We start from the raw sequence: 18,220 nt of genomic DNA, 5'->3' as shown, positions 1-18,220 counted from the left end.
GCAAAGGAGCACGCGGGGAGGCCAGGGAGCAGCGAGTCGGCTCATCTCTACCCGTCTACAGTGTCCATACCTGTCTACACCGCATCCATACACACCCACACCTGTCCACCCTTATCCACATGGCCTCTGCACCTGTCCACACCTGTCCACACAGCACCGTGCCCATCCATGCCGGCGGCACCGAGGAGGAAGCCAGGAGTCCTGCTCTCCAGCTGCAAGCCTCTCTCACAGCAGGATCCCCCCACCCCCCTCCCCCCTCCCCCCACCCGCTCTGGCAGGCTCTGCACTTTCTCTTGTGCTTTGGTTAAAATAACCCATCACGCATTTCTGTGCCAAACCGGGTCTCCAGACGCTGGAGCAGCAGGGCGGCGCCTGGGCTCCCCCACTCGGAGGGGAGCGTGGCTGCGTTTCCCACGCACACACCAGACAGGCAAGAGCGTGAGGGGCACGGGTCTGGAGGCGCCTCGTTTAAGATGTCAGATCTGTTTAATGTCCTGGCTGGGGCTGAAATCCAGTCCCCCCCTCCCCCCCCCCCCCGACTCCCACGCATCAGCCAGCCCCCAGCTCCTCACAATCTGAGCATCTTGAAAATCAGGGCCTTGGCTTCCTCAGATGAGCCATCGTTTAATGCTAAAAAATAATTAAATTTAAAAGTTCCCTGTGTACAAGAACAGACCAGCTAAAACCCATGAATAAATTATGTCTATTTTGTTTGCTTGCGGGAACATCGATGTGGCGTTCCAGAAGGTTTCCTTCCTAAATAAACTGGCAGGACTTCCAGTCCACCTGACCCCACGGCTTCCTTAAAATCCAAAAGCTGGGAAAATGAAGTTGGTTTTCATTCACCTGTGACTTACGCCTACAGGGGCCCAGCACTTGCTGCCAGAGGGGGGGAGGGCAGGTAGAGGACCAACCATTCAGCCCACGTGTTTGCTCCGGCAGGGGGGTCCAGGGCCTCCTGCCCCAGGCAGGACCGCGGCGGCCTCCCCCTCTTCATGCTGAACTGGGTCTCCCCGTGTGTGGCATTATCCTAGGAAGCACTGGGGACTGTCACTGTTGCCCTCACACAGAGGGGGCCAGAGACCCCGGCTGGGCTGGGCTGTTCGAACTTTTCCGGTTCTCATAGGGATTCACTTGGTGCAGGGAAACGTGCTGGGGGCGGGGGGAGGGGGCTGAAATAACCGAGCTTGCTGGGGAGGGCTGGGCACAGACCCAGTGACAGGCTAGGCTGGAGCCCCACAAGTGTCCGGGGGAGAAATGAAATGCAGGCCAACAACTCACTGCACTGCTGGTGGTGAGGAGGGAATCAATCCACTTACCTCCCTCAGGGCGCTCCTCAAACAATGGTCTCTGCTCTACACAAGCCTTTTTCCTTCGGAGTGAGTTTTTCTGCTATATAAATAATCCGATTAAAGGTCTGAACAACATCAAAAGAAAGCAGAAGAGGAGGAAAACAGTCACCCACACTCAGCGCCGACACCACGGACACTCACGTGTTCTCCACCCCGGAAGACAATGCCTTCAGAAGTTTCCTGCTTCTTCAACATGTTAAGAGCAGTGAGATCCAACAGACCGGGCAAAGATCAACACGGTGTGTGGTCCGTCACCAAAACCCAACCGGGAAAACTCAACAATAAAAAAGGAAACACTCGATTTAAAAATGGGCAAAGGACTTGAATCGACGTTTCTCCAATGAAGACACGTGGCCAATACACGTAAGATGCTCAACATCACTAATTATTAGGGAAACGCAAATCAAAACCACAAGAGACCATCTCACGCCCATTACAGTGGCTACTATAAATACACAGCAAACAACTGTGTTCCTGAAAATATGGAGAACCCGGAACTCTGAACGCTGTGAGTGGGAGTGCAAGACAGCGCAGCCTCTGTGGAAAGGAGTTCAGCTCTAAATAAATTAAAAATTCAAAAGCACCTGGGTGGCTCAGTCTGTCGAGAGTTTGACTCTTGATTTCCACTCGGGTCGTGATCTCATGGTTCATGAGATCGAGCCCCACGTCTGGCTCTGTGCCGAGCATACAGCCTGCTTGGGATTCTCTCTCTCCCTCTGTCTCTGCCCCTCCTCCTGCTCATTGTCACCCCCCATCGCTCTCAAAATAAATAAACATTTATAAAAAATAATAATAAAAACAAAAACAGAATTACCCTATGATCCAGCAACTCCACTTCTGGGTATGTGCCCCAAAGAACAGAGAGCCGGGTCTTAAGGGGACATCTGTACCCCTGTGTTCACAGCAGCCAACAGATGGCAGCAGCCCAGGTGTCCCAATGGAGGGATGGATAAACAAAATGTGGCATAAACATCATGTGGAATATTATTCACCCATAAAAAGGAAGGGAATTCTGGCACCTGCTACATCAAGGAGTCTTGAGAACAGAACGCTGAGCGAGGTAAGCCAGTCACAAAAGGACAAATACTGTGTGACTCTACTTACGGAGTTGGCAAATCCAGAAGAGACAGGGGGCGGGGGCATGTGGGGTGAGGGAGGTAGTGTTTAATGGGGGCAGAGTCTCAGTTTGGGAAGATGGAAAGTTCTAGACATGGATGGTGGGGTTGGGTGCACAACAATGGGAATGTACTTAAAAATGGTTAAAATGGTATGTTTTACATTATGTGTATTTTGCTACAATTAAAAAAACCACAAAAAACAATGGTGAGCCATAATTCTCTGGCCATTATTTAAATATATCCATATCAAGGCACCTGGGTGGCTCAGTCAGTTAAGCGTCTGACTCTTGGTTTTGGCTCAAGGCATGATCTCACAGTGTGTGGGTTCGAGCTCATGTCAGGCTCAGTGCAGAGCCTGCTTGGGATTCTCTACCCCCCCTGCCCCCGACTCATACTTTCTCTCCCTCTCAAATAAATAAACTTTAAAAACAAAATAAAATTGGGGTGCCTGGGTGGCTCAGTCGGTTAAGCATCTGACTTCGGCTCAGGTCATGATCTCACGGTCTGTGAGTTCGAGCCCCGCGTTGGGCTCTGTGCTGACAGCTCGGAGCCTGGAGCCTGCTTCGGATTCTGTGTCTCCCTCTCTCTCTGACCCTCCCCCATTCATGCTCTGTCTCTCTCTGTCTCAAAAATAAATAAACATTTAAAAAAATTAAAAAAATAAAATAAAATACCCAAATCGTGGTACATTTGGCAGGTTTTGAAAGTGGTATTCACTAAGTGTATTCAATAATATCTCAGATCATCATACCAAGAAATATGAGGTTCTGCAAATTGTCCAGGAAGTTCAATTAATATGGTTAAAATATTTGTATGGAAAAAGTCCAAAAACAAGCTAAATGTTAAAAGCAAAAGTGACAGCCCCTCCCACAGCCAGGTCACTGGCGTCATGGATGGGCTCTGTCTCAGACCCTTCCCCTGATGCTAGGAGGCAAAGGCCGTCACTCTGGTCACACCAAGTCCCACAAACAGAACCACAGACACGGGGACAGGGACGCGCAACGCGATGAACACTCAGAGCTTCGTTTCTCCTTGTGAAGCGCCCCCCCCCCCCCATGGCCCCGAGAAGCACTGTGGGTCGCATCCTTTCTGCCAACGCGCCCGCTCGCGGTCACCACTGTCCCTCCGGAGACAGTCCCTGCTGGGGGGAGATACTGTGACGGCTCCCGGACAGCTGAGCTGTACACGTGACCCCAGGCTGCTCAGGGCTCCCGCAGCCCGACCCAGAGAGGGGAGGGGACATTCCACGCAGGCCACAGGCAGTGCCGACGACGCAGCCTCCCCCCCCCCCACCAGTCCCGGGATATGGGGACCTTCGGGAACCCCCTCGACGGGAGCAGGGGGAGTTGAGTCATGAGATCCATTGCTGTACTGAGGGACAGCTTCACTGAAATTTGTTTCGTGAACGCCCATGGGGGCCACAAGGGTGGGGTGAGCTTTCGAGTAGGGGGAGGCCTTTGAGCAGAGACTGGGGAGGGAAGGATGGTGTGGAAGGGGGATGGGGAGAAGGGGATGGGGGAGGGACGGGTAGAGAGGGGAAGAGGGAAGGGGGAGGGGGAAGGGGGAGGGTTGGAGGAAAGGATGCGGGAGGAGGGAAGGAGGGGAATGGGGAAGGGGGAGGGACGGAGAGGATGAGGGAGGGGAGAGGAGGGGGTGGGGGAGGGGGAGGGGTGGAGAGAAGGATGGGGGAGGGGAAGAGGGGAGGGGAGGGGGGGATGGGTAGAGAGAAGGATGGGAAGGAGGAGAGGGGACGGGGAGAGGGGGAGGGGTGGAAGCACACAGGGAGACAGCACAGGGACCGGGGGGAGGCAGACAGACCGAGGACGGCTGTCCAGGCGGGGGGAAGCGGAGCCTGGGCCAGGTAGATGGGGAAACAGGAGAGTGACCTTCCCAGGTCACCCAGGGCGAGGCGGCAGAACCTGGATGGCATCTACGGCAAAGCGCCCCCCACCCCCTCCCGGGGTGGGCAGAGAAAGCAGCTATTCAGAGCCAGCCCTGCTCCGGCCTGAACAAAGGATGCCCTCACACCAAGTGTCCAGGCGGCCGACACGTGCCAGTCACCAGGCAGCCTGCCCCTCACGCCTGTCCCTGGGCCCCACCTCGAGGCGGGACGGGGCTCCGTGCCCCGCGCCCGAGCTGAGCCCGCCGGCCACCTGCAGGGCCCTGTCCCCCCTCACACGACGGAAGAAAGCCCCTCCTAGCTTCTTCCGGTCACGGTGCATCCCTCTGACCACATAATAACACACCGCTCGGATATCTTGTTTTACTCCTGGGGAGACGCAACATCAAAACCTTCCGCACGGTGGATAAGGCCCAAATAGGTCCTGCAGAAACGAGGGCGCCATCGACACCCCTGCGAGTGGAGGCCTCCCCAGAGGTGCCTTGGCCGTGAGGGCCACCCGGCAGCTCGGGACGCCGTCCACAGGTGCCGGCGGTCCGGCTCTGTCCGTGGGGCTGGCCTCTTCCCAGCTGTCCGCCCCGCCCGCCAGGGCTCCTGCATGCTGGGGCCCAGGGGAAAGCACTCTAGGTCTGTCGCACACACAGTCAACGCCTCTGAACCACACACCGAAATGGCTAAGCCGTGCCTGCGAGAATGACCAAATTCCAGAGCTCTCACACCAAAACCTGGGACCATGAGGAGCAGAAGCGTCACTGCCAGTGGGAACGCGACACGCTGCAGCCACTCTGGGGACCGGTTTGGCGGTTTCATGGAAAGTTGGACGTGGGGCGCCCGGGTGGCTCAGTCGGTCGGGCGTCCGACTTCAGCTCAGGTCACGATCTCACAGTCGGTGAGTTCGAGCCCCACGTCAGGCTCTGTGCTGACAGCTCAGAGCCTGGAGCCTGCTTCAGATGCTGTGTCTCCCTCGCTCTCTGCCCCTCCCCCACTCATGCTCGCTCGCGCCCGCTCGCTCTCTTTCTCAAAAATACAGAAACATCAGGGGCGCCTGGGTGGCGCAGTCGGTTGAGCGTCCGACTTCAGCCAGGTCACGATCTCGCGGTCCGTGAGTTCGAGCCCCGCGTCGGGCTCTGGGCTGATGGCTCAGAGCCTGGAGCCTGTTTCCGATTCTGTGTCTCCCTCTCTCTCTGCCCCTCCCCCGTTCATGCTCTGTCTCTCTCTGTCCCAAAAATAAATAAACGTTGAAAAATAAAAAATAAAAAAAAAAATACAGAAACATCAACAAAGCTGAACATACTCTCTCCATGCGATCCAGCGGTCACACTCCTCAGGATTTACCCAAAGGAACTGAACGCTTCCGTCCACATGGAACCCGGCACACGGAGGCCTACTGCAGCTTCGCTGATCACTGCCCAAACTTGGAACCAACCACAACATCTTTCAGCAGGTGATGGATAAATTAACTGCGGCACACTCAGACAATGGGTGTTATTCAGCACCAACAACAAATGAGCTCTCAAGCCGTGAAAACACAGAGGAGCCTTGAATGCATGTCCTAAGTGAAAGGAGCCAATCTGAAGGCTACACACTGTAGGATTCCAACTACGTGACGTTCTGGAAAAGGCAAAACCATGGAGACGGTAAAAAGATCAGTGGTGGCCAGGGATTGGGGGAGGGAGGGGTGAGCAGGTGGAGAACTTACAGGGCAGCGAAGTCCCTGTAAGACACCACGATGGTGGACACATGTCCTCACACTGTGTAAACCCTCACATCGTACGACGCCGAGAGCAGCCCCAACGTTAACTGCGGACGGTGATGTAACAGGTCCCTACAGGCTCATGGACGGTCGCGGAGGCTCAGACAGTGGGGCAGGCTGTGCGTGTGTGGGTGCTGGAGACATACGGGAATGATTGCTCTGCGAACCGAAATAGCTCTAAAACAATAAAAGCTTCATCAAAAGAATCATTTAAAAAAGATTAAGTGAGGGGCGCCTGGGTGGCCCAGCCGGTTAAGCGACTGACTCTTGATCTTGGCTTGGGTCTGGACCTCAGGGTTGTTAAGTTCAAGCTCTGCTTCGGGCTCCATGCTGGGCACGGAGCCTACTTAACTACAAACAAGCAAGTAAATAAATAATAAGTAAGTAATAAAAAAGGTTAAGTGGTAAATTTTATATCAGGTGAGTTTTTAAAACCATAATTACCAGGGAAGACGCGTGAGGGGAGGGTGGCGGGATGCGGGCATCTCGCTGTCTGCCAAGACGCTCTGCATGGCCAACGATCACCACCCACCTGCCTCCCGGTTTCGAAGCACAAGCAGTTATTCTGAAGAAAAAGGACAGCGAATGATGACGGCGAGCGGCGTGACCTAGAACGCGGGAGCGGCACCGCCCATGGTGGCCGTTCTCGGCCGGGTGACACCAAATCAGGCCCGACACCTCACACACCTGCAGGGCTTTACGACGTGGGTGCAGAGAACGTAACATTCACACGATGGGTGCCTCCAACGAGGGCTCTGACGACAACATAGTGGGGCAAGCTCACCCCAAAGAGCAGTGAGACTGGTCCCCCACAAGGGGACCCAGAGCACTCTGAAGCCCGACCCACCTCCGACGAAAGCAATGGGCTGAGATTCTCCCCAAATTTCAAAACAATCCTCAACAGTTATGCGGCATAACCAGTAGTAATTAGGAGGCTGGAAAAAGAAAGGATTTTCTAAGTGGCCAAGAAGTAAAATTCTGTCAACCAAAGGACAGGGGCATGGAGGTAACGGTCACTGAGGCTTCTCTATAGAAAATACCGGAAAGCTGCCGTGAGAAGGCCGAGTGTTGACCCTTCGAAAATACTGAGGATAAAGAAGTCTAGAATCGTGCCCAGTGGGTGTTTACTGCAGGGTGTAAGTTGCGTTCTTTTTCTGGATTTGGGGGTACTTGTGGCGATCGTCGGTATTTAATTCATCATTTACTTTGATCTCCGTTCTCCTTCTAAAGACACAAACACGATCCTATTACTAAAAAGGTGGGCGAGGGTCAGACATTAACAAGGGCATACACACACGGAGACCCTTCGTAGGAGAACACGCACTCACGCTCCTGTGTTCACGAAGAGACACACGGGAGCGACGGAACCGCCTAAAGGGGACTGAGGAAGCTTTTCATGCAGTTTTTATTTCTGGATCAGGTTAATGGTTTATACAACCCACACGTATGAGAAACGAGGATGGCAGAAATGCCCTAAAACTACACGACCAGGAAAAACATAAACCCAAGCGACGGCCAGGCTGACACCAGCTCCGGGACAACCCCTGAAAACGTGTGCCCGGGTGGGCACACAAAGTGCAGGGAACAGAGGCACAGAAGCCCCGTCCCGCGCGCAGAGGCCTTGGCTCTGGCCACCAGATCTGGACCCCTCGTGTCTGCCTATGTGGGCTGCACGGGGGGGGGCAGGGGGGGGGGGCGGGGGCAGGACTGGGGCTGGGGGCTGCGTGGGGTCGGGGGCTTCCTGAGGAACACCGCCCCGGGCTGGCCTGCAGAATGAGTGAGGGTCCCGGAAGCAACTGGGCCAGGAAGCAGCAAAATGCTCAAAAACTCGGAAATGTCAGAGCCCGCGGAGCCCGCTGACCCCGTGGTCGGATGTGGGAGGCTTTGAGCCTGAGTATCAATCGCAACCCAAGTGGAGTTTCATACACTCGAGTGTTAGGAAACCCTCCAGTCCGTGTGGGTCCTGCACATGTTTTTGTAACCAGGCTGGGGAGGAGGCGCTCTCCCCGCAGCACGATGCCAGCCAGTGCGGGGGAAGGGTCCCCGGCATCCCAGCACCTGAGTCTGGCAAAGCCACCAGTCGATGCCAAAACCGTCTGCGAGGCCCTCATGCTTCAATGGAAACCACCGGCACATCGGCCGGGAGCATCTGCAGATACTAAAGTGTTGTCAAAAAAGTACAAGGAACAAAAACCTGGTTTGGCGAAGACTGGGGGTTTCGGCCCCTGCCGCTGGCCGGCTGCAGGACCACAGGGATGGCCGCCCCTCGGAGCCCGGTTCTGAAGGTCTGCGGACACGTCTGGCAACATGCCACCGCAAAGGCGCCCCAGGTGTTGGCTAAGAACCCCCAGGGGCCGTGGGAACACAGGCCAACTCCACCTCCTCATCTTCACTTCAAATATGCAAAAAAAAAAAAAAAAATCAAAAATCAAAAATATCATCAATGAAGTTTTCGTTAGAAAAACACCATCCAAGGAAGTACAATTTAAGGGCCGGCTGGCAGGACCCACAGGCACGGCGACGCGGACCTGCCTCTCCCTTAGGACCTTCCTGCCACTCCCACGACTCCGCCCTCCTGCCACGCTGCAGTGCCCACCTGAGCTGGTTCAGACAGCCCAGGGGCACCTCTGTGCACTCACCTGGCTCGCTCATCGCTGGCCCAGCCCCACCTAGACTCACAGGGCAGGGTGGGGAGAGCCCACAGCAGGCTCAGGCTGGTCACCGTGGGGGACAAGCCCCACACCTGGGAAAGGCCCCGCCTCCAGTGCCTGGCCCCACCTCTGACCTCCACTTGGTGACGCAGTGCAGCCATACAGGCCTAACTCTGAGTGGCCTGCGTGGCGGGGCACCCAGAGGTAGTGGACCCCGAATGTCCTCAGCACAGACAGCAGGGCTGCAGACCAGCCAGCCACACGTGTCCTACCATGGCGGGGGGGGGGGGGGGGGGGGGGTTTGGGCAGGGGTAGCTGGCTAAGCCCGGTGAGGCCCGGGAACAGACCCCAGGGTGCCGGGAGCCCCTGCTGGAGAGCCCCGGGTACAAGCTATCCCCACAGTTAGGCCGTCTCTGCCTCCTTCAATCTCTCAACGGGGTGGAGCGGTTCCCTGAGCCTCTCTGGGAGAGGCGCACAGCTCAGGGACGTTACCAGACGAGCAGAGAGTGGTGCCACAAAGCACGCTTGGGTCACGAACACCCTAAAATCAAGACAGACCGAAGGATTTTAACCTAAGATTCAGTTTCCGAGTCCGCGTGGCAACTGACCCGTAAGAAACAACCACTTTGTGCACGTGTATCTGAAATGGCTATTAAAACCCTCCAAATTGTTTGATATGCTAACTTTCCCCCTGCGTTTCAGCGACAGGCTGACCTCAAAGCAGATGGGCATATCCAGCCGGCTGCCCCGCGCCCGACGGCGCCCGACATCACCGAGGTTGGCCGTGGAGTGGCCACCCTCACCCTCAAGGTTTTGTTTTGTTTTTTTGGACAGGAGTCATTAGAATTAAATTTAAATTTTGTCATTAACATTCCTTATGTTAATATGTAACAGGCTTAAAACGCTTGAATGAATGACTATTTCCCTTTTTAAGTTTCAAATGCAGTCAATGCTAGATGAAGACCACATATCCAAAGGTCTCAGATCCTCAGGTTTTCATGAGTGTGAGGAGGGTGCTGCGGCTGCCGACCAGGGCGGCAGGTGGGCCAACGGGACCGGGAGCTGGAATTGGAAAGGAGGGGTCCACGCGGCCCCTCCCTCGAGACAGCGCGTTCTCCCTAAGTCCTGTCCCTCCAGGGTCCCAGGGCAGGGTCCAGTCCAAGACCCACACGCTTCCAGAGAGTGAGGTGGGACAGAAGCATGTAGGACTGGTGTCACTATCTCCAGGTCACTTCATCGGCAGCCCTATTAAGACAGAAGGAGGGGGCGCCTGGGGGGCTCAGTCAGCTGAGCGTCTGACTTCAGCTCAGGTCATGATCTCACGGTTCGTGGGTTCGAGCCCCGCGTTGGGCTCTGTGCTGACAGCTCGGAGCCTGGAGCTGCTTCAGATTCTGTCTCCCCTCTGTCTCTGCCCCTCCCCTGCTCACACTCTTTCTCTGTCTCTCAAAGGTAAATAAACATTAAAAAAAAAATTAAAGACATGAGAGAAGAGGAGAGCGGAGGGGATGTGAGAGGCCGGCATGCGTACACAGCGTGCTGTCCCTCCAATGCCGCCTCCAGGGTGCGCTGCACCAGAGGCTGTTGTCACCAGGCCCACCATCACACGTTATGGGCCCTGCGCTGAAGGGGGACAGCCCAGGGCCAATCGGAAAGGTGTCCTTTTCAGAGCTGCGTCGACCAGCCCACCAGGACCTGGTCACCTGTCACCCCCCCGACCTCCTTCTCGACGGGGGAAGCCCCTCTCCAGGGACACCTGCAGGGCTGTGCCCAGCTCTCAGGAGCCAATCGTGTCTTCAGCGAAGTCCTGGTGGTGGCTTGGAATCCGTCCAGGTGGGAGCGTCTCTACCCGACCAACAGGGAAAGAGACAAACCAGGTCGGCCCTGTCCTTTCCCCAGAGAGCGGGCGGCTGAACGTTCCCAGCACACCGCTGCTCCTATCACAGGATCAACTAATCTCAGATCCACAAAATGATCAGCCATAGTCTCCATACCAGTTCACGTTCCTTCCTGGCGAAGGTGAGCGAAGCCAGGTCAGACAGTCAGACGGATGCTTGAAAGATGCACGTTACCAAGTCTGCCCTGAATGGCCGCTCGGGGAGCCCCCCAAGCCCCCGCCGCGCACGCTTCCGCCTCATGACAGGCACAGCACCGGAGTGGAGACAAGGCGCCCAGGACGGGTGGGGCAGGTGGGAGCACGTTCCCTGGTGCAACGACGCAGTGTCCAGCTGGGGACTTCAGTTGGAACCACGACAACCTTGACCAAGCCTGTTTGAATGTCACCGTGGAACAGAATCACGCGATGGAAGAGAAGTGAGCAGGCTTACAAAGCAGAAGCGTCCCCATCGAAGCTTGGCCGCTCTGTCCAGGACTGAACTACCGTGAAGGCTGATCAGGGCACCGCCTTGGTCTCCTGAGACTAAGCAAAAAGTGCCATGTGTCCCCCAGAAGCTCCAGAGGTAAAGGGACGTGAGGGAGAGCCTGTATCCGGGGAGGGCGACTGGGCAGTGTTGTCTGGGCCTGTGGGTCCAGGCCCGGCTCCTCCTCCGTCCTGGCTGGAAGGGGGCACAGAGATCCCCCTCCTTGCCTGCCGCCTGGGGGCCACAGGAGCACCCTCCAGGCCCTCATTGCTCCCCGGGGCCAACTCGCAGCAACGAGAACAGTGCCAGCTGTGACACCCACACCCATGAGCCCACACTGACTGAGACAGATGTTGGTGTAGAAATAAACAGAGCCAAGAGTCAACCCTCGGTGCGGAACCCAGGTAATTCATACAGACGTCCCTCAGAGAGGGGGTGTGCCTCCCTGCCCTCGGGTGTGGACTGTGCAGTGATATCCTTCCCAAGAGGGAGCGGGGTCGGCGGCAGACACAGCCCAGCCGGGTGATCGAGGCCACAGCACAGTGACAGGCCGTGTTGGGACCGGTGATTCGATGAGAGAACGCTCCGCCTCTGGGGTTTCCTCCCCAAAACCCACACCCTGGTCCAACCACGAGAAAAACATCCGAGGAACACAAATCGAGAGACGCTGTGACCAGCAAAACACCTGACCGGCAACCATCAAAACCGCCGCGGTCATCCAGAAAAAGCAAAGTCTGAGAAACTGTCACAGCTCAGAGGAGCCCACGGAGACGGGGGAACTAAGTGCCTGTCATGTGGGGTCAGAAAGAGGAAATGGAGGAAAACGAAGAAAATCTGGATAAAGTGTGGACCTTAGCTAACGGTAACCTATTGAAATTGGTTAGTTCCCTGCAACATACACACCAACGCAGGCATCAGTAATGGGAGAACTATGGTACTCTGTGCTATCTCCCGAGTTCTCTGAAAATCCACAAGTGCTGTAAAAAATAGAGTCTATTCACACACACACGCGCACACACACACACACCCGTGTGGCCGAAACACCTGGGTGTCCACCCAGCTGCACCTTCTAAAATCCACTCAGGGACAGGGGTGTGAGAGTCACCACCAGCCGACAAAGGAAAATGAGGCACAGCCGCTCCTGGAAGGCCCTGGCCTCGTCCTGGTCCCGTGGTGATTCAGGGCCCTCGGGACGTGCTGATGATGCACAGCATCCACGCACGCCCACGTCCGTCGTGAAGACGTCTCTGACCCCAGTCCTCCTGCATAATTTAGCCTCAGGAAGGTATAATCTAGATGGTGTCCAGGTAAACACAGCAGCAGGGACACAACTGTTTACTCACATTCCCTCCCAAGACCAAAGCCAGAGGGAGGAAAACACCGATAAAAAGAGCAGCAAAGGAGGGAGCAGCCCGACGTGGGGACCTGGAAAGCAGAAGGCCCGGCAGTCAGCGGGGGACCGGGCGGAACGGGACGCCAAAAAGCCTGGGAGTCCAAAGCTCCACGTGCCAGGGAGTGGGGTGCCCACGGCGCAGGCTCCCGACCTTTAAAGGGGAGGCCCCATCCTCACCCAGTGCAGCGGGCGGACCATGGGCTCAGCCCGGGGGATGGCGGCGTCCCCTCACCCACGTGGGACACCCGGGCCCCTGCCCAGGCAGGGTGCCTCCCTGGCCACCATACTCTGGCTTCCCCCAGCTCTGCAGTGGCCCCCGTGTCAACACAGGCAGACAACGAAAGGTCACCCAGGGGCTGCGGAAACCTTCCCAGGCCAAAACGAAGGGAGGAAAAGAACTTTGGCGGAAACAGCCGTGTCGGGAGCCAAATGAAACACCGGACGAGACTTCACCACTCACTCAACTGCACAACTGTCATTCCTGTCTGTCACCACTCCGAGCTCACACCGCGCTGCCCTCACTCCCCCAGTCTTCGCGGCGATGGGGAGTCACGCCCAGGGTCTGGACCACAGGGTGGACAGGGCTGTGACCTCGGTCATGTGGCTGGCAAGGGGCAGAGTGGGCACTTGCAATGCAGCAAAGAGCATAAACTCGGGCCCAGCCACGGGGCACGAGTCTCAGTTCCGTGTGGCTGTGAGTTGGGAAAATCGCTTGACCTCTCTCTGCCTCAGGTGCCGCTGTCACAGGATAAAGACAACAGTGTATCCTTCACTGGGCCATCGTGAGGGTGACTCCACCTCATACGTGGGAGCCTTGAACCAGCACAGTGCTCGAGAACGTGCACAATTACATCATGGGGGCCCTTGCCGTAATTAATAACCTCAAACAAATGCTGTGATCTCCCACCTCTGAAACAAGAGGTTACTATTTTAAAAAGGAACTTTCGGGGCTCCTGGGTGGCGCAGTCGGTTAAGCGTCCGACTTCAGCCAGGTCACGATCTCGCGGTCCGTGAGTTCGAGCCCCGCGTCAGGCTCCGGGCTGATGGCTCAGAGCCTGGAGCCTGTTTCCGATTCTGTGTCTCCCTCTCTCTCTGCCCCTCCCCCGTTCATGCTCTGTCTCTCTCTGTCCCAAAAATAAATAAACGTTGAAAAAAAAAAAAATTTAAAAAAAAAAAAAAAAAAGGAACTTTCGAGGGCACCTGAGTAACTCAGTTGAGCATCTGACTCCTGATTTCAGCTTGAGGTTTTGAGCCCTATGTCAGGCTCCACGCCTGTTATTAAAAAAATAACAACAACAGAAAAAAAAAAGAAAGAAAGAAACTTTCAGGACACAAAAAAGAGCTCTTGGAAATTAAAAACTAAGGACAAGACAACACACTTAAAGATGGTTAAGACATGAAATATGGAAGATGTCTCCTAGAAAATAAAACTTCTCCTAGAAGTGGAAAATAGACAAGAAAATTAGAGGATCAGTCTAAGAGCGCCAATGAATGACCCACAGTAGCTCCAGGAAAAGATGATAGCATGAGAGGAAATCATCAACGAAATAAATAAAGCCTCCCATGCCTGAATGTCTTCAGTTTCCACACGGGAACTTCCCAGCACAAGAGACAAAAAAGGCCACATCAAGACACATCATAATGAAACCTGAAAACACTGAAGACAAAGAAAAGGTCCTAGACACTTTCAGGAGAAAAGAAAACACACACACACACACACACACACACACACACACACACACACACACACTCACACGTCAAAATGGCTCTTGACTTCTCAATTGGACTGGAAGCTAGAAGATGCTGGTGCAAGCCCTTCAAAGCTCTGGAAGGGGTGCCTGGGGGCTCAGTCGGTTAAGCATCTGACTTCAGCTCAGGTCATGATCTCGCAGTCCTTGAGTTTGAGCCCCGCGTCGGACTCTGTGCTGACAGCTTGGAGCCTGGAGCCTGCTTCAGATTCTGGGTCTCCCTCTCTCTCTGCCCCTCCCCCGTTTGCACTCTGTCTGTCTCTCAAAAATGAATAAACATTAAAAAAGCTCTGAGAGGGGCGCCTGGGTGGTGCAGTCGGTTAAGCGTCCGACTTCAGCCAGGTCACGATCTCGCGGTCCGTGAGTTCGAGCCCCGCGTCGGGCTCTGGGCTGATGGCTCAGAGCCTGGAGCCTGTTTCCGATTCTGTGTCTCCCTCTCTCTCTGCCCCTCCCCCGTTCATGCTCTGTCTCTCTCTGTCCCAAAAATAAAAAAAAAAAAAAAACGTTGGGAAAAAAAGCTCTGAGAAAGGGGCACCTGGGTGGCTCAGTCAGTAAGCTGTCTGACTTTTAATTTTGGCTCAGGTCATGATCTCAGGGTTCGTGAGATCGACCCCCCTGTCAGGTTCCACCCTGAGAGTGTGGGGCCTGCTTGGGATACTCTCTCTCCCTCTCTCTCTGTCCCTGCCCCGCTTGCTCTTGCTCAAAATAAATAGATAAAAAAAATTAAAATGCTTGGGGAAAACGGTTTCCAATATGGGATTCTATACCTAGCTCAACTATCATGAAAAGTACGGTTAGCGCAAAAGCACTTGTAAACCAGATCTCAAAACATCTACTTCCAGGCTGCCTTTCTCAGAAAGTCTGTGAAGGATGTCTGAACCAGAGATTAAGCCAAGAGAGGGGATGGTGGGGCCAGGGACGGAGGAAGCAGGCAGAGAAGAGGGGCAAGGAGTTACCCAGGGTGATGGCAGAAGAGGCCCCAGGACAGACTGTGCCAAGGCCCTGGAGGCACCAGGAGGAATATGGTGCAGACATCAAGGGGGTGGGGGCTACCCTGCTGGAAAAATTACATGCAAATTTGAGATAAGACTTCTAGAAAACTCCATGAAAAAAAGGCAATTATTATTTCCAAGAAAAACCAAAAGTTGTACTAAAAAAATGTAATTCTAGTGGCTCATGACTATCTTTGCAATCCGTCATAATGTGAACTCTCAGTGATTAAACAATAAATGGTGATCTAACACTATTTTGGGGGCAGAAGAAGGGAGAACTGACCTATTCCAGAGACAGAGGGGAACAGGTAATGTCCCAAACAGAAGAGTCTAGAAACAGCAGCATAAACGTGTTATTTAGAAATCTGGAAATAAATGCCAAGAACCCGCTCAGATTGAAAGTGAGCTCCTCCAGGAGGTGGAAGGGGCAGAGATACCTGTTCTGTCCTTTTAAACCACAAAGGACTATTCAACACCTTAAGACAGAAATATATCAAACTCAAAATCAAATCCAAAATATGAGAATAACATACAATACAAACTTTATACACAAGCCTTTAGCGGTAACGGCATGGTTCCCTCACCAAGACAAGGCACGTCCAACCTATGCCCGACGTGACTTTGCTCAGTTCCTTCCACAATCCCAGCTCACAAATGGGCAAACAGAGGCACGGCACCAGGGCGCCATCAGGGGCCAAGTGAACAGGCAGCCCTGGTGGGCGCCGACCACCCACTCGCTCTCCACCTGGGGCCCTTCACCCCGGCGACGCTCCGTATTGCTACAAATGAAATCATTTTAAATTTCCCAGAAGAGAAGTCAAAAAAGCAAACTGAAAACACACACACACACACACACACACACACACACACACACACTCAAACCACCAAACTGAACAATAAAACATAAACTCAGGGTCCCCTCCACCCACCGACATCGTGGATACTGTCTCTCGTTCACCCAGCGAACGCGCAGGCAGCAGCGTGAGGCTGGGTCAGCAGGCGTCTCTGTCCGACTGCACGCAGAGCGCCTTTGAAAGATTCCTTAGCTGTCAGCTAGGCATTCCTGCCTCTCCTGGTTCTGAACCTTGCTCAGGGCAAGTGGCAGAGCTGCCGGGTCACAGTCCGGCTGCCTAGGGTGGGGACAAATCGGCCGGGTCATCCTGGAGGCCTCAAAGACACAGAAGGAGACACAGAGACCAGTCGTAGATGAAGTGCCCTACTCTACCTATTTAGGATAATCCTAAAAATAAGCTGCCACTCCAAATACACCTGTGGGGGTTTTGCGGCGCTGTCTTCCGTGCTGTAACTTTATTACCAAAAACAATCTCAATGCTGGATGAGAAATTGGTTCAGAAGGCTTACTTTGCTTTTCTGTCCCTCCCATAAAGCAACACACACTTACAGAGTGGGCTCCCTGGGCCTAGAGCTGGGGCCCCACAGGAACACAAAAGGCCCATCCAACTCTTAGGGGCAGTGGTTGTGGGGACAGTGGCCCTAAGTGCCACTCACTCTGCAAGAGCAAGGGAAACGGCACAAGCAAAGGCCCTGTGGCAGCAGGGATTAATTAAGCAAGACCAGCCAGACCCACCCAGACCCTGGCCCCTAAACTCCTCTTTGCCGTGAGCAAGGAAGGGGGAGGCACAAAAAGTAAACTTTCTCGGGATGCCTGGGTGGCTCAGTCAGTTAAGTGTCTGACTTCGGCTCAGGTCACGATCTCACGGTTCATGGGTTCAAGCCCCACGTCGGCATGTCAGGTCCTGAGCTGACAGCTCAGAGCCTGGAGCTGCTTTGGATGCTGTGTCTCCCTCTCTCTCTGCCCCTCCCCCACTCACACTCTATCTCTCTCCATCTCTCAAAAATGAATAAACATTCAAAAAATTTAAAAAAAAACACAACTTTGTTCATTGGATATAAACACCAAAGACACGTCAAACCTGGAATAGAGGTTTATCCTCAGTAGGACTGGGCTGGCTCCCCCTCTCCCCAGAAAAGCGTGTCCCTGAAACAGCTCCCAGTCCTGGGAAAGGAAACCCCTCTGGCCTGGTCTTTGGACCCTCAGGAGTCTGGAGCCTGACCCCAGGCACCCGCCACCCTGAGCTCCGACCCGGTGGCTCGACCCACAGGGGCTCACTCTGTAACATCTGGGTGGTCAGATGAGATGTGGCCTTTGCCACTACACAATCAGCAGAGGGGACAAGGCAGGAATATGGACGGCTTCGGGGACAGGGAGTGCCCACTTGAACTACGGACAAGCCCACGTCCGCACCACGGTGACACCCGACAGGAGGGGCTGAGGGCGGCATCCACAGGGCGGAGGGAACCGTCCAGGGCTCTCGGCTGCTCTGGGTGACCGACTGGTGTCCAGGCGGCCCAGAGCCGATGTCTGGAAGGTCAGCAGGACCACACTCCCCGCAGAGCTGGGCAAACGGCACACGCAACTCCTTTCGTGACTGTCAGCGGCTCTGAACTTTGTGATGGCACCTTGTCGGCGGCTGACGCGCTAAGACAGGAGGGATACGGGACCCCACGCGGATGTGACCAGGACAGACACAGGTGAAACACAGCCCAGCCCCCTCTGACGGCAGCAACACACACTGGGGTCTTTTGGGGGGTTCGCTCCCCCAGCCTGTCCCTGCTCTTTGGCTCTGACCAGACCCTGCTGAGGCCCCGCAGGCCACCTGCTCAGGCCCAGCTCCAGGTCCCCCCACGATGGGTCAGCACCGTGAGGGTTCACATCGGCCGCACACTAGCAGCACGTGACCACACGGAAGGAAAGAGGCCAAGATGTCCCAGACATCCCAAGAAACTATGACACAGCTAATCTCTCCTCATTGGCAAGCACACCCGTGAGCCGACCCCCCCGCTCCCTCTCCTCTCCCACGCACCCATCAGCACACCCTGAATTTCCTAATTCAAGGACCAAAACTAACGAGTCACCCCTGTGACCCGGGCTGGC

At 54.9% G+C, this 18,220-nt stretch overlaps 1 protein-coding gene across 3 annotated transcripts in view; it reads right to left on the bottom strand.

Annotated features, from left to right (window-relative positions):
- PRKCZ (protein kinase C zeta) overlaps nucleotides 1-18,220 on the bottom strand; it is a 99,070-nt gene that overhangs the window by 61,510 nt on the left and 19,340 nt on the right. The window lies entirely within an intron of this gene.

Source organism: Leopardus geoffroyi, chromosome C1 (genome assembly GCF_018350155.1).
Source record: "Leopardus geoffroyi isolate Oge1 chromosome C1, O.geoffroyi_Oge1_pat1.0, whole genome shotgun sequence".
NCBI lineage: Eukaryota > Metazoa > Chordata > Mammalia > Carnivora > Felidae > Leopardus > Leopardus geoffroyi.
This window is presented reverse-complemented; position numbering and strand designations above follow the sequence as displayed.